Raw genomic sequence first — 14,091 nt, 5'->3', positions numbered from 1 at the left:
ATTACTTTATTTAATTACACAAAACCCCTCAAGTTTAAGGAATTACCAAAAGTTATTCATCTACGCTCTTTACAAGGAAAGTAAACGTTTAATATGTTTTTCTATAGAAGTGCAAATGTAGATATCACAGTATTCAAATATCATGGATGTATGCAAAGTTGGAATCAAATCCAAGCACAAAAAATGAGGTTATGCAAGGAAAAATGAAAAATGACTAAAGGACGAAATAGGGAAAAAGACGAAAAAAGAAATTTGCCGAAAATGGAAAGGAAAGAAAATGACCGGGTCATTACACCTCAAATGCAACATGTGGAGATAATGTAGCCACCATGGTCAGCTCAGTGGGAAAAGGTGGATGTGTAAGGTATAGAGGCTCTTGAGAATCATTAGCCAATGGAGAAGTGTGGGGGCATCGACTGGCATCAACTATGGCTAGAATAGAAATATCAATCTCCTGGCCATCAATGGTGGTATGGAGAAGAAGTCTGTCATCCTCATCCATCCGGAAGTACTGGTAGAACAGAGCAACCAACCGGGGGTAGAGGATTGTGTCTGCTAGAGTTATAATGGCATCAATGCCCCACTTCACAAGCTCATCATAGGACCAATTGGTCTGGTCCAAGGCAGAGAAAAGATCTCTATCAAATCTGTACTCTGGCTCCCATATCTTAATGGTGTAAGACTCAGTGGGGACCTCTCGAATAATAGCATGCTCAGCGTCCATGGATGATGGCTCAGACTAGACTAATGCAGAAGATGAAGAAGCTGAAGAAGACTTTGCTACTGGGGATGGAGGGGGTTGTGGCACTCTATGAACTCTTTTCCTAGCAAGACTCTTTCGTCTATGCTGCATCTGCAAAAGGAACAAGTATAAATCAGTACACATGTATAGGATAAGGTAAGCAACTGATAAGAAAACACAAAGCATGCCTGGATTAAGTAGAAACAAAGAATAAACAAATAAGACCATGCTTGTGAAAGAAATGAATAAGAAAACTTTAGAATTATCATTCAACATACCTCAGCTAGACAGGATAGATCAAAGCAGAATAAGCAATCTTAGATATGTAATGATGGCATAAAGGGCAGAAAAGTCACATATGGAACATTCTGAGCAAAAATATGATCAACAGGATAAGCATAGGCTTTGATGTGCATAAATGATGCACGTGCATTCACAAACCTAAAACTCAAGTAGATACTGCAATGACATTACAAGTAAACTCTTGGATGACATCGTATCAATTCCTAGTAAGAATGTCTACAAGTGCAACAATGAGGATCATATGAAGTAAGCAAGATAACATGGAGCATAAAGGCATGTCAAATATCAACTGATGAGTGCTCAAATGTGATACATTTTAGCACCTAAGCTAGGGTATTTTAGTCCATTCATCTATCTTACTTTCATATCTTAGATACTTATTTGTATTTTTTCCTATTGCAGGTTAATAAAGTTCAAATAGGCTAACAAGAGCCATTTAGCTTAGTTTTGGAGATAGGAGTAAAGTTGGAAAGAAGCCAAGAAAAATGCACCAGGGGAACTTCGATCGATCGAAAGGGAGTCCCGATCGATCGAAGAGGTCTACAATCAATCGAAATGAGGTTGTGCCAGCTCAGCCAACTGGATAAAGCCTGGAAGATATTTTTGAGCCATGTCAGCTTCGATTAATCGAAGCTAAGTGTTTGATCGATCAAAAATCTTCGATCGATCGAAATGTCTGCTGGCAGTGAGCTGTCAAATTCCCGAGCGCACCGATTTCTACCTAACTTGTGTAGTTGCGAATTTCCTCCAATCAAAGGCTGTAATTCTGACTTGGTCTTTACTCAAAGGAGTATGTAATTGATTTATTGAACAATTATTGTATCATAGAAGGGAGATAGAGAGATATTACCAAATATAGAAATTTTCCTCTCTCTAGAACTAAGGTTTTTAGAGAAGAAAGCAAGGATGAAGATGATGGTGCCAACCTCCAAGCTAGCCCTTGAGGGTTCCATGTCCACTACAATGACTGGCTAAATCCTTCTCTTGGGGCTAGAGATAGCCCCTAGGCTTGCTTCTCAAACCTAGCTTTTGTGTATTTTTGGGGATTTTAGTTGTAATAGATGTTTTGACCATGAATAAGTATAGATCTTGTGATTTCTACTTGATTTGTATGGAGTAATGCTTTCAATTGATCATTTGGCTCTAGTCATATGTCTATGTATGTTAGAATTGATGTTCATGTTTTTATCTCTAGATTTAATGAAGTTGATGCATATCTATGTGTGTTGATGATGTTAATCTAGTGATGGTCAAGGCATGGTGCTTAATGGAACACTCTTGTGATTTATTTGATGGTTCACACTTGTTTCTTAATGGATTGTATCATATCTCTAGTTTAATTAGTTTAATTTCATGTCTCTAACAGAGTTGTAATGTAATTGCTTCAATTTCTTAGGTAGGTGAACAATCCATTCTTGTTTCTTAATTTTACATGCTTGTGAATGTAAAAAAGTACATGTCTTAAGATATTTATGTGTGCATTAATTGTGGTTTAATTGAATGGATATTGGTCTCATTTGATAGGTTGTGCTATTCATTAAAATTGGCTAGACAATCTATAATTATTTGCCATCCATGCTTAGTTTCAATTGATGTCACACACACATAAGTTATAATTTAAATTTCCCCATTAATGTACACTTGCTAGTGTTTGATGAAGTAAAGCTTAATGGTGACTCTAAGCCCCAAGACCTCTCTCTTATATCTTTTCCCTACTTTCTAGATTGCTCTTTACTTGTATTAATTTTAATTGCATTGTAGTCTGGTTAAATAATCACCAATCATCTTTCATCATTCGACTTACTAATCCGACATTAGTTTCCATCACAAATACACCTCCTTTCCCTTAGGACGATCCCTACTCACTCTAACTATATTTTTAGTTGGAAGTGGTAGTGGTATTTTATAAATTTAAACTTGGTCACACTACACACTTTTGCATGTTTTGGTTCGACGACACACCATTAACCTAGGATTCAAGAAGTAAGTAGGTCATGTAATAAAGACTAAGTAAAATGAACGGTTGCAAAATACTACAATCCAAGGCATGTTATGACAGGCAAGGTCAAGAAAGAATCCTGGACATGGTATGTAATTAGATGGCATATATCTGAATAATGCACAAATAACAACTCCAGACAAAAAAATATCATGTACTGCATTGTAACAAAATCAACATCTTATAATCACTCATGGCTCGTGACTCCTTCTAAGGCTTAAATGAAGCAGAGGATGTTACCAACCAAAAATACAAGAAGCTTACCATCTGGAAGTCAAAATCTAGACCGGAAAGAACTTCGGTCATCAAGAATGGATCACAAGTGTATAAGATCAGCAAATGGCATTCAACGGATAAAATTAAGATCAAGAAAATACAGTCCTAAACTTAGTTCAAATTGCATTTTAGAATTCAAGTTAAGCTCAAGAATTGATACGAAGGCCAAAGAATAGAAATAACATCCAAATCATGCATTTAAAACTCAAAAGTCCATAACACACCCCCAAACTTAGTCAGAAATTAATTCCAAGAAGACATGCTTAAAAGATTCACAGAAAATCTCAAAAACTGTCAATGTGATATAAGTGTGTGCAAAATGGTATATATACAAGCAACAGGTTGCAATTATTCCAAAGTGCACATAATTTTTCAAAAGAGATCACAGTTGACAAGTTTCAAAGTCATTTAAGTAACAATGGAATTAATTGACTTCAAACAGATAGGTTGGAATGGCAATTCAACTAAGTTTGCAAGAGAAGATCAAAAATCATGATAAGGAAGGTCAAAAGACATCAAACTTGTGCCTTAGTATGGCAAGAATTAAAAATTAAATCACAAACAAGTTCAAAGGCACTTGGCATATGCAAATGGATGCAAAGGGATTAAATAGAACAAGCTTCAACTCAAACAAGGGCATTTTGGTCAACTTTGGGATTACTCTACACTTGTGGGGCAAAATTGGGATTTTTTGAAAACTTTAGGGTCAAGACATTCAATTGCATTGTAGAAAAACTTCATGACAAGAATCATATAATGAATGAACAACAAAAGAAGGAATCATGCAACTCGACTTCTCATTTTTCAAATAAAGTTTAAAAATTTCCTTTTTAATCATTTGAAACCTAACAAGTGTAATCACAAAGCATTTTAACATTGTAAGGTCATTTTACCAAAATGATGCACTTAAGTCAATCAAAACTTTTCAAAGAGGTCCATTTGAAACATTTTTATGCATTGAAGACAAGACTTAGCATTTTCAATTTCAAAAGCACAAATTCAAGTCAAGTCATGCTTGCACTCAAATTTAGACAACTTAGATCACATCCATGCATTTCATATTCAAGCAAATAAAACAAGTTGGATTATGATCACAACAATTCAAATATTTTTTTCTTCAATGCCATTCAAGTTCAAAATCAACATCAACATCTTAACTTTTAAAACAATTTAAAATTTCTTTCTTTTCAATCCAAAATCAACTGTAAAATCCTTTTCAAATTCTAACTCAATTCCCAAAATCAAACCACATGCCTTTTCAAAATCAAAGTTTAAATCTAATTTTTCAAAAATTTGGCATGGTTTCCCCTTAAAAATGGACTACCCAAAATTTTTCAAACACAACAATTTCGTGCATTTCATTCATTCAACAATATATGAAATAGAATCAATCATATTCAACAAATAGGGACACCACCCGCAACAATTCACAAATCTAATGAAAATTTTGCCCATTCTCCTTCTAAACTACATCAACAATTACAATCTAATCTCCATTTTTCAATTCAATCCCATTACCATGCAACCAATAGTAATATCCATAATCCAAAGGTAAGTGCTCTTATTATTATTTTTTTTTAACAAGGTTTTGCATTCTTTATTTTTTATTTGTTGTTGATTCTTTTCAATTTTTATGTGCTTTCAATTTTTTTTCTATAGACAAGATTATGACAAAAATGACAAATTAAATGCAAAAGAAAAAAACTAAATAACAACAATAAAATAAAATGAACAAACAAAAAAAAAATAATAATAAAAATAAAAACATTTGGCACATACCTAACCCAAAGAAGTGAAGAGGAGAGTGAAATGAAGAGATTTGGGGGAAAATGGAGGTTTTCAAGCCTCACTGGAGTTGGAGAAGGTGACCGGAGACTCACCGGAGTCTTGCCGGAAAATTCAGAGAGTTGTCGGTGCTTGAAACGACCTCTCCTTGGCCTAAATCGGCCGGAGATGATGATTTTGAGAAGGAATTAAAGGGAATAGAGAGGAAAATGCACGGATTTGGCCTTGGGCTAAAAATCTCGACCGATTTAATGGTGGAACGACAGTGGGAAGCTTGGCCGCTCGGGTTGCTCTCACCGGAGTTGAGAAGGGAGAGGTGGGTGGTGGAGAGTGAGAGTTTAAGAGAGCGATGTTAAGGGAGAAGGATTGAGATGAGAGGGGGAGGATGAAGTCGGGGAGAGAGAAAGATGGGGCGGCCGAGGGAGAAGAGAGATGGAAGAAGAGAGAGAAAAGAAAGAAAGAAAAAGAAAAAGAAAAGGAAAAAGAAAAATAGGGGATGAGGGAAGAAAAGAAAAAAAAATTAAATTAAAAATTAAAAAAAAAAATTAGGGTTCGGGTGAAGTTGAACGTCCAAAGGGATTTCCGAAAGATTCAAATGACGCATTTTTGATCAATCGAATGATTTCGATTGATTGAACACTTAACTTCGATCAATCTAAAATGAACTTCGATCGATTGAATTGGACTTTGATTGATCGAAATGGAGTTCGATCAATCGAAACCTCACTGTAAGTGCACAAAATGCAAGAAATTGCCTAGAAGCCAGATTTTTCAATTCAACTCATATATAGACGACGCAGAAAACATAAAAAACATAAATGAGGGAGGAATAGGGTTGGCAAACCCTACGAAATGCACTTGTCTTTAACGTTTCTAACAAGACGTTGGGCTCTTTTAGCCCGAATCAAAAATCTTATTGTGCATCCCTTCCTCAGTGGGGTGAATGGAACTGTGAATCACACCCAACAAATTATTCCCTAAGGAACTTGTTGTATTTGATTCAAATGAGATTGATAGTCCTTTGTCAAAGCAACTCTTGGGCTTCTATGCCCTTTTAACACTTGGTTTTGAAACACTTTTCGTTAAACTCTCTTTTGAAAACAAATCATTTGAAATCCCATTGATAAGTAAAGACTCATTTTTCTCAAATTCATTTTCAATGCATTTTTCAACAACACAAACATCCTCATGCTTATCCATTGAATTGGGGGTTGGATTGAATATGTTCAACTTCACCTTCATATGCCCGAATGAAATTTTCATTATCCCTGTCCTACAATTTATGTTGGCATTAGTGGTTGCCAAGAAGGGACAGCCAAGGATAACGAGAATTTGGCTCTTAGGATTTAGGACGGGTTCCGTGTCAATGACAATGAAATCGACCGGGAAGAAGAACTTGTCAATTTTACTTAAAACATCCTCAATGATACCCCGGGGCTTTTTGATGGATCGGTCAGCTAATTGCAAAACTACCGACGTCGGTTTTAAGTCTCCTAAGCCCAATTGAACATACACAAAATATAGAAGAAGGTTCACACTTGCTCCTAAATCAAGAAGAGCCTGGTTAATGACATGATCACCAATTATACAAGAAGTAGTAGGTAAACCGGGGTCTTTGAATTTTGGAAGAGTTATGTTAAAAAATGGAGCTTGCTCGGTCAAAACAACTTTCTTTAGTGCTTGGCTCTTGTTCTTCCTCTTTAGGGTGCAAAGATCTTTCAAAAATTTGGCATAAGCCGAAATTTGTCTAATTGCATCTAAGAGAGGAAGATTTATCTTCACTTGCCTAAACACATTAATTATTTTATTTACTTTGATTTTTTGCTTTTCAACAGAATTGGATCCTTTTAAGGCATCTGGAAATGGAGCCTTTGGCTTAAAAATTTTTCAAAATCCTTTTTGGAAGCATTTTCAACACAAGAATTTTTCAAATCATTTTAAAAATCTTTCTCAACAAAGGGTTCATGCACATGCAATGAAAGAGGAATAGAATGTGAGACAGGACGGGTGTCAACTTTTGGTTGCACCGCTTCACTCTCTTCATTTTGAATACCAACTTGATTGTCAACAATTTTTCCACTTCTCAAGGTTGTCACCATATTAACATGTTCAATTGTGGGACCTTCCGAAGAGGGATTGGTCTCTACAACAAATTGTTGCTTTAGCGGTGGATTCAAAGGCATTTCCCCTTTTCCCTAGCATTCAATGTACTAGCTATGCGCCCGACTTGGGTTTCTAGCTTAGCATTGGATTGGGAATGAGAATGAAGTAATAGGGTATTTGCCTCCAAAGTATCCAAAGCGGTCAACATTTTTTCCTCAAAAGCGGGACATTTAGAATTTCCTTGAGAATATGAAGATTGATTTGGAAAGTGAGAATTTGAAAATTAGTTTCCATATGATGATTGATAAGATGATCTATAATCTTGGGAACCTTGGCTTTGCATTGGGGACGGAACATACTTACCTTAAAAACCACTTTGGAGAGGGTTTGACCCTTCCCCTTGGCTTTTTCTAGAGAAGTTTGGATGGTTCCTCCACCCGGGATTGTAATGAGTGCCAAAGGGATTATTCCCTTGGTTGACAAATACGGCATTCACTTGTTCATGGTGCACACTTTGCACATGTCCATGGGGACAATTGGAAGTAGAATGTAAAACACTAGAACAAGTCATGCAAGCTTCATTGGAATTATGATGATGATGACTAGGGGAGGAAGACACTTGATTCACCGAATTTTGGTTGATACAAAATTGATCAAACCTTTGAGATAAAGACTTGACTTCAGCGACTATGTCATTGGAATTGTCAACTTGATATAAGCCAACATTCTTTCTTCCACCTATATTTCTACCATTTTTTAAAGACAAGGATCGCTGCATTGAATTCTCACTCATGCTCTCATAAAGACGCCATACATCATCCTCATGCCTATCAAGATATGAACCACCCATGGAAGCATCTACCATTGGTTTAAAATTATCCGACAAACTTTCAAAGAAGAATTGCACCAATTGCCATTTAGGAATGTCGTGATGTGGACACTTCCTAAGCAAGTCATTAAGGCGTTCCCATACCTCATGAAATAATTCCCCTTCCCCTTGAGAAAATTCTCTAATTGAAGTTCTCATTTCATTGGTCTTTGAAACTGGGTAATACTTTTTCAAGAACTCTTATTGCATCTCTGCCCAAGAAGTTATCGAAAAAGGCTTAAGATTGTTGAACCAATATTTTGCCTTATCTTTAAGGGTGAAAGGAAAGAGTTTTAATCTCAAAACCTCTTCCGGCATGGGTATTTCATGGTGGAACACACTTCAAGAAACTCATCCAAATGCTTGTAAGGTTCTTCACTTGGAAATCTATGATAATTGGGAAGTATTTGGATAGTTTGTGGTTTAATCTCATAATGGTATGCTCTAAATGGGGAAAGTTGAATGCATGTAGGTGCATTACATTAATTTGGCACATAATGATCTCGCAAAGTAAGAGGAGGATTCACAATTGGTGGCTCGACATAAGCCCCATGATTAACTTAAGCAACGGGAGGTGGGGGTGGAACAAAAATTGGCCGAGGCATTCCCAATGGAACTTGTCCTTGTTGTTGTGGAATGAAAGGTCTTGGCATGTGATAAGCACCAAATATTTCATATTCAAGCGCCCTTACTAGCATTAGTTAAGTCCATTTTTGGTTTATATGTATATATTTTCTCCAGTTTTTTGTTTCTGTGCATTTTTCAGGTTTGTCTACAAAAAGGGAATAAAATGGAAGCTCAGAAGGCTTGTTGAAGAGCAAATCAATCTGGGCTTTTGCATCCGGAGATTTCCAAGAAGAATCTACTAAAATAGGTCCATGAAAACCTTTTACAATGAAAAAGGAGCAAGTGATTCTCAATAGGCCAATGCTAAATCCCTGAAGAAGAAGTTCAAAGTAGAAGCAAGAGAAAATGCATTCTAATGCATTTTCGAGCGCTCAAAATACCACCTTCGAGCGCTCGTGCGGCACAGATGACAAACCCACGTATGCTATGCCATGTCATTCGAGCACTCGAAGAAGCTTTGAGCACTCAAAATCATAGCAGAATGCCCCAAGGACTCTTTGAGCGCTCGAAACCCATTCTTCGAGCTCTCGAAGGAACATGCACACCCACTTGTGCCTTGATTCCCTCAACTTCGGATTTCTCTCTTTTATGAGTTGGTTGGAGATGTCTTTTAGTGGGAGTTGAGCCTCATTTTGAAGGGGTTTGGTAGACATCATGTCTACAAAAGAAAGGGGAAACCATGAATTAGATATTATATATCATTTTGTAAGATTTTTGGAGAAAGAAAAGAGGAGAAGATAGAGTTTTGTGTGGCTAAAAAGGGGAGCTCAAAAATGGGGGTTGGATCCAAGCTTCTTCCTTCTTCTAGGGTATCCATGGGTAACTAACTCTTCCTCTAGGGAGGTGATGAAGCCCTCCCTTGTAAGCATATTCTAGCTTAGTTCTATTTTGGGGATTACAATGTATAATCTATGGTCTTTTCATGATCAAGAGCATTTCATTTGTTGTAATGGATGTTGATGTATATGAATGATTTTTCTAAGTTGATTATCTTATTCTAGATAATGTCTTACATTAATCATATTGCTTATGTTTTCATGGTGATAATGGAAATAAGGTTATGAAATGGTTTAATGGCATGTTGGTAGATATCTTTGATAGGCCATTGCTTAGGTAATCCCTTTGATGGTTTATGCTTAATCTCTAGCTTCATGTGCTTCATCATTTTATCAAGGCTTGATAATCTTTCATTTAAGTAAGTAGGTTTAAGCTGCACTCTAGTTTAGATAGTCTAAACATATTCACCTTTGATGGATTATTCTTGTTTGTGATTCAATGTACTTCTTGTTAATTATATGGCAACCATGTGTTGCTATATAATTCTTGACCATTATATATTATTTTTCCCCCAAAGTAGTTCTAATCTAGCATGTGTATAGGGATGGAAGCAGATTCACTTCCCTAGTTTTCTTTACTCATAATTTATCTCTTTTAATTCTCGCAAACTTTTGTTTTATGCAATTTACATTCTTAGTTTTAGTGATAATCCAACATATCCTCTATAAACCTCCTTACCATTCTAAAAAGATTCTAGATACTTAGTTTGCCATAGACTAGCAGTCCTAGTGGTTCGACTTACCCGACCAATAGCCCTATTGTACAATCATTTGTGCTATTGCAAATGGGATGATTTATAATTGATAATCGATCCGTCGATCAGCATGTCCAATGGTACTTGAATGTTGTCATGATGCGCATTAGAGTGAAGGATACCTTGTTGGTCGATGTGACCAAGGTCCTCCACATGGTCCTCATTATGTTCCTCCATTGATGAAATGGAGTTACTAGAATTACCCCTTCCCCTTGGATTTCGAACAACAGATTCAAGATGAAAATTAAGTGGGACAAGAGTATGATTTAATGACCTACGACCATGTATGCATAAATAAATAACAACTAGCAACAAGTAAGTAGCAATCACTTCTCCTCTGCAACAAATCAATCAACAATCCTCCACATACAATGGTCCCATACTCCCATGCTTTGAACAATATGCAAGAAAAATTAAATTGCCTCCACGCGGGCTCAAGATCTATCTAGAAAAATAAAAACTTGCCTCCACATGGGCCGACGATTTAACTAGAGAAAGAGTTTAGAAAAGCTCACAAAGGGTCCTTAAGCAACTTCAAATTGTTTTTCAATTTTTTCTTTGTCTTGCTTTGCTTTGAAATTTTTTTTTTTTTTTTTTTTGAGCTTTTTTTTTGAGCTTTTTTTTTTTTTTCAATTTTTTCTTTGTCTTGCTCTTGTTTAACTTTGCTTGGCTTGCTTCTTTTGGTTTTGACTTTCCCTTTGCTTCACTTCCTTTGGCTCAATTCACCTAGCCAATCAAGAACAAATATAATAAGTAACCCAAATAAAATAAAAATAAACACAAGATCAAAAGAGTATTAATTCCTAATTAATTTCTAAAATACAACGGTGCAAATCCCTAGCAACGGCGCCAAAACTTGGTGTGTGTGAAACCCAAATTGTAATGAAGTGTGTAGTGTGGCCAAGTTTGAATTTATAGAATGCCACTACCACTACTAACTAAAATATAGCAAGAATGAGTAGGGATCGTCCCAAGGGAAATGAGGTGTATTTGTGCTTAGAAATTAATGTCGGATTAGTAGGTTAAGTGATCAAAGATGGTAGGTGATTGATTCAGTAAACTAAAATGCAATTAAAAATAATGTAAGTAAATAGCAATCTAGAAATTAGGGAAAAGATATAGGAGAGAGGTCATGGGGCTTAGAGTTCACCACTAAGTTTCACTTCACCAAACACTAGCAATTGTAAATTAATGGGGAAATTTAAGTGTAATGACCCGGTCATTTTCCTTCTTTTCCTTTGTCTCAGATTTTCACGGATATTTTTTTCCCGTTGATCTTTTATTTTCTGAGTTCGGTTTCTCGGCACTTAGTGTCGTCTTGAGTGCTCGGGGATGGTTTTCGAGACTTTTTTCTTAGATTGACAACTTCCTTTAAGGACCGAGTTATTTCCATATTTTCACTTTTTGGACACTATTCACTTTTCGTCCTTTTCCCTATTTTGTCTTTTCCCTGTTTGCCACTTTGTTGGCATAGCCTCACTTTTTGTGTTCGAAGTTAGTTTTTGACCTCACGTATCTTCATTCTAAGTTGTTTCCATGAAATACGTATCTTTACTTTGGTAGAGAGGTACTCTGGTTGCTCCGGGTGTCCATAGGGGCATGGATGCATAGTTCTTCAGAAACATTTTCATTTCTTGGGTTGTTTTTCATAAATATCTTTTAAAGATATTTTATTTCAGGAATTTTTTAAAAAAATATTTTTGAAAGATATTTTCATTCTGGGTCATTAGTGCAATTAATGAAAGTTATTGCAAAAATGCCTTGTTTTGAGCGTGGATCCTTGTACGGGATTTATTTTTACTTTTCGTGGAGTCGCATACTCTTAGAATTTTCTTCTGGTCGTTTTTCTCCAGTTTTAGGGTTTTTGGACCTAGTTGCCGCCGAACTTGTTTACGGTATATCGTTTTGCTTGGGACTCAATTTTTGACGCCGTTTCTTCTGCTATTCATCTTTTCTCATTTTGGTTCTTTTTCATTCATTGTGTTTTGCCATTTGAGCGTGTCTGCGAGAATTCCACTTTCCCAAACCCGGCGAGACCCGTTCGAGACACTTTTTGAGTTTTTCTATAAATGGGGGGTCTTATAAAGAAAAATCAGATTTTTCTCTCTTGGCTGGATTCCATGGTAGCCATGGGTTGCCACCTTCTCTCTTCTCTTTTGAGCATCCTCCCCTTAATGAAACGCCGTAGTGCCTTAGTGTTTTGTGTTTGCCTTGGCGAGGCCTTCAATTCCACCGATTGGAATCTCGTTTTGGCTATTTTTTGAGTTCAGGTTTGAAGTCAATTTGTGTTTTTGGTATTGCTTCCTTGGGTTTTTTTGTTCAGCATGTTCTCCCCAACAAAACCCCGAAGTATCGTCAGATTCGGAGCGGTTTCATTTTGGAGGCTTTTGAGATTTTCATTTCAAATTGAGGTAGGGGGTGTCTTAAATTTATATTAGTGTTGTATTGATGATTTTAGAAGTTTATAAAACTTGTATGTATGCTTTGATTTAAGTTCTAGAATTTAATTTAATTATTTTCTATGGTTAAGATTTAATTCTCATGATAATATACAACTTAGAATTAAATTGTGGCATGCTAGAAAATTTGGCTATGGTATGTTTGTTAACATATGTTAAAATTGGGATTATTTTAATAAGAATTGCACTTTTTATTTAATAATTTCCTTTTGTGAAAGTTTAATTCTCATGGACATACCTTATATGAAATTAACTTGTGATATGCTTTTAAATTAAGTCTTGGCATGTTCTTTAATATACTTTAATTTGAGAGCATTTGGATAAGTTTGAAAATAAATCTATTTAATGGTTCTATTGGCTTAATTAAGTTTTTAACTTGATATTTGTGATGACTAGGACTTATATACTAGCATATATTAATTTGGGACCATTTGTTATTGTTTTAGAATTTAGGGATTTGATTATTATGATTTAATTAAATTCCATTTTATTATTCCAATGGCTTAATTAAGTTTTTGATTTGATATATGTAATGATCAAGTTATGTTGTTTAGCATGTATTAATTAGGGATCATTTGATTGAGCCATGAAACCTAAAGAAATTATTTAGTTATTTAATTAATTTTCTTTTCTATTGTATTACTGATTTAATCATGTGTTTGACATTAGGAGTATGTTTAAATCATGATTTTAGACTTGTAATGAATTCATGAGTTTATGTTTTCAATATTGAATTGTATTGTTAAAGCGTGTAACGAATCGCACACTGAAGATTCAGCATGTGATGTTGTTATAGCGTGTAGCGAATCACACTCTGAAGATTTGACATTTGTCATCCTATAGTAGTTATGGATGTAGAGCATGTGTTGTGTGGTTTCAACCTACTTGTGCATAAAAAGTAGTTTCGTGCATTACTTAAATTGCGTATAAGTTGTGAACTTATTTCTTTTGATTTTGGAGTCACTTGGGATATTGTTACGATTTTTATGGCTAGAGTTTGGCTCTAGTGCGGTAGGCACGAGTTCTACCCATTTTGTATAGTGCGCACTAGTGTGGTATTCCCGGTGGATTAGTGCTCAGAATAACCATTTAGGTCTTGGCTTTATCCGAGATTTGATGTCCAAGTATTTCACTATTTGATTTCGCATTCAATTCCAAGTTGACAACTAATGTTTAATTGTGACTTGTGGTTTTGGTTATTGGCGATTTAATATTGTAAAGTACATTTATGCATTATAATTTGTAAGGAATCATCGCATGTTTATAAAGTTGTTAAGTACATTTATACATTATGATTTGTAAGGAATCATCGCAGTTTTAATGTTGTTAAGTACATTC

Source organism: Cornus florida, unplaced genomic scaffold (assembly GCF_030987335.1).
Source record: "Cornus florida cultivar Cherokee Brave unplaced genomic scaffold, ASM3098733v1 CherokeeBrave_3.0.0_Hap2_Chr10, whole genome shotgun sequence".
In the NCBI taxonomy this organism is placed as follows: Eukaryota; Viridiplantae; Streptophyta; class Magnoliopsida; order Cornales; family Cornaceae; genus Cornus; species Cornus florida.
The sequence above is the reverse complement of the archived record's forward strand: the minus strand, read 5'-3'. Positions refer to the sequence as shown.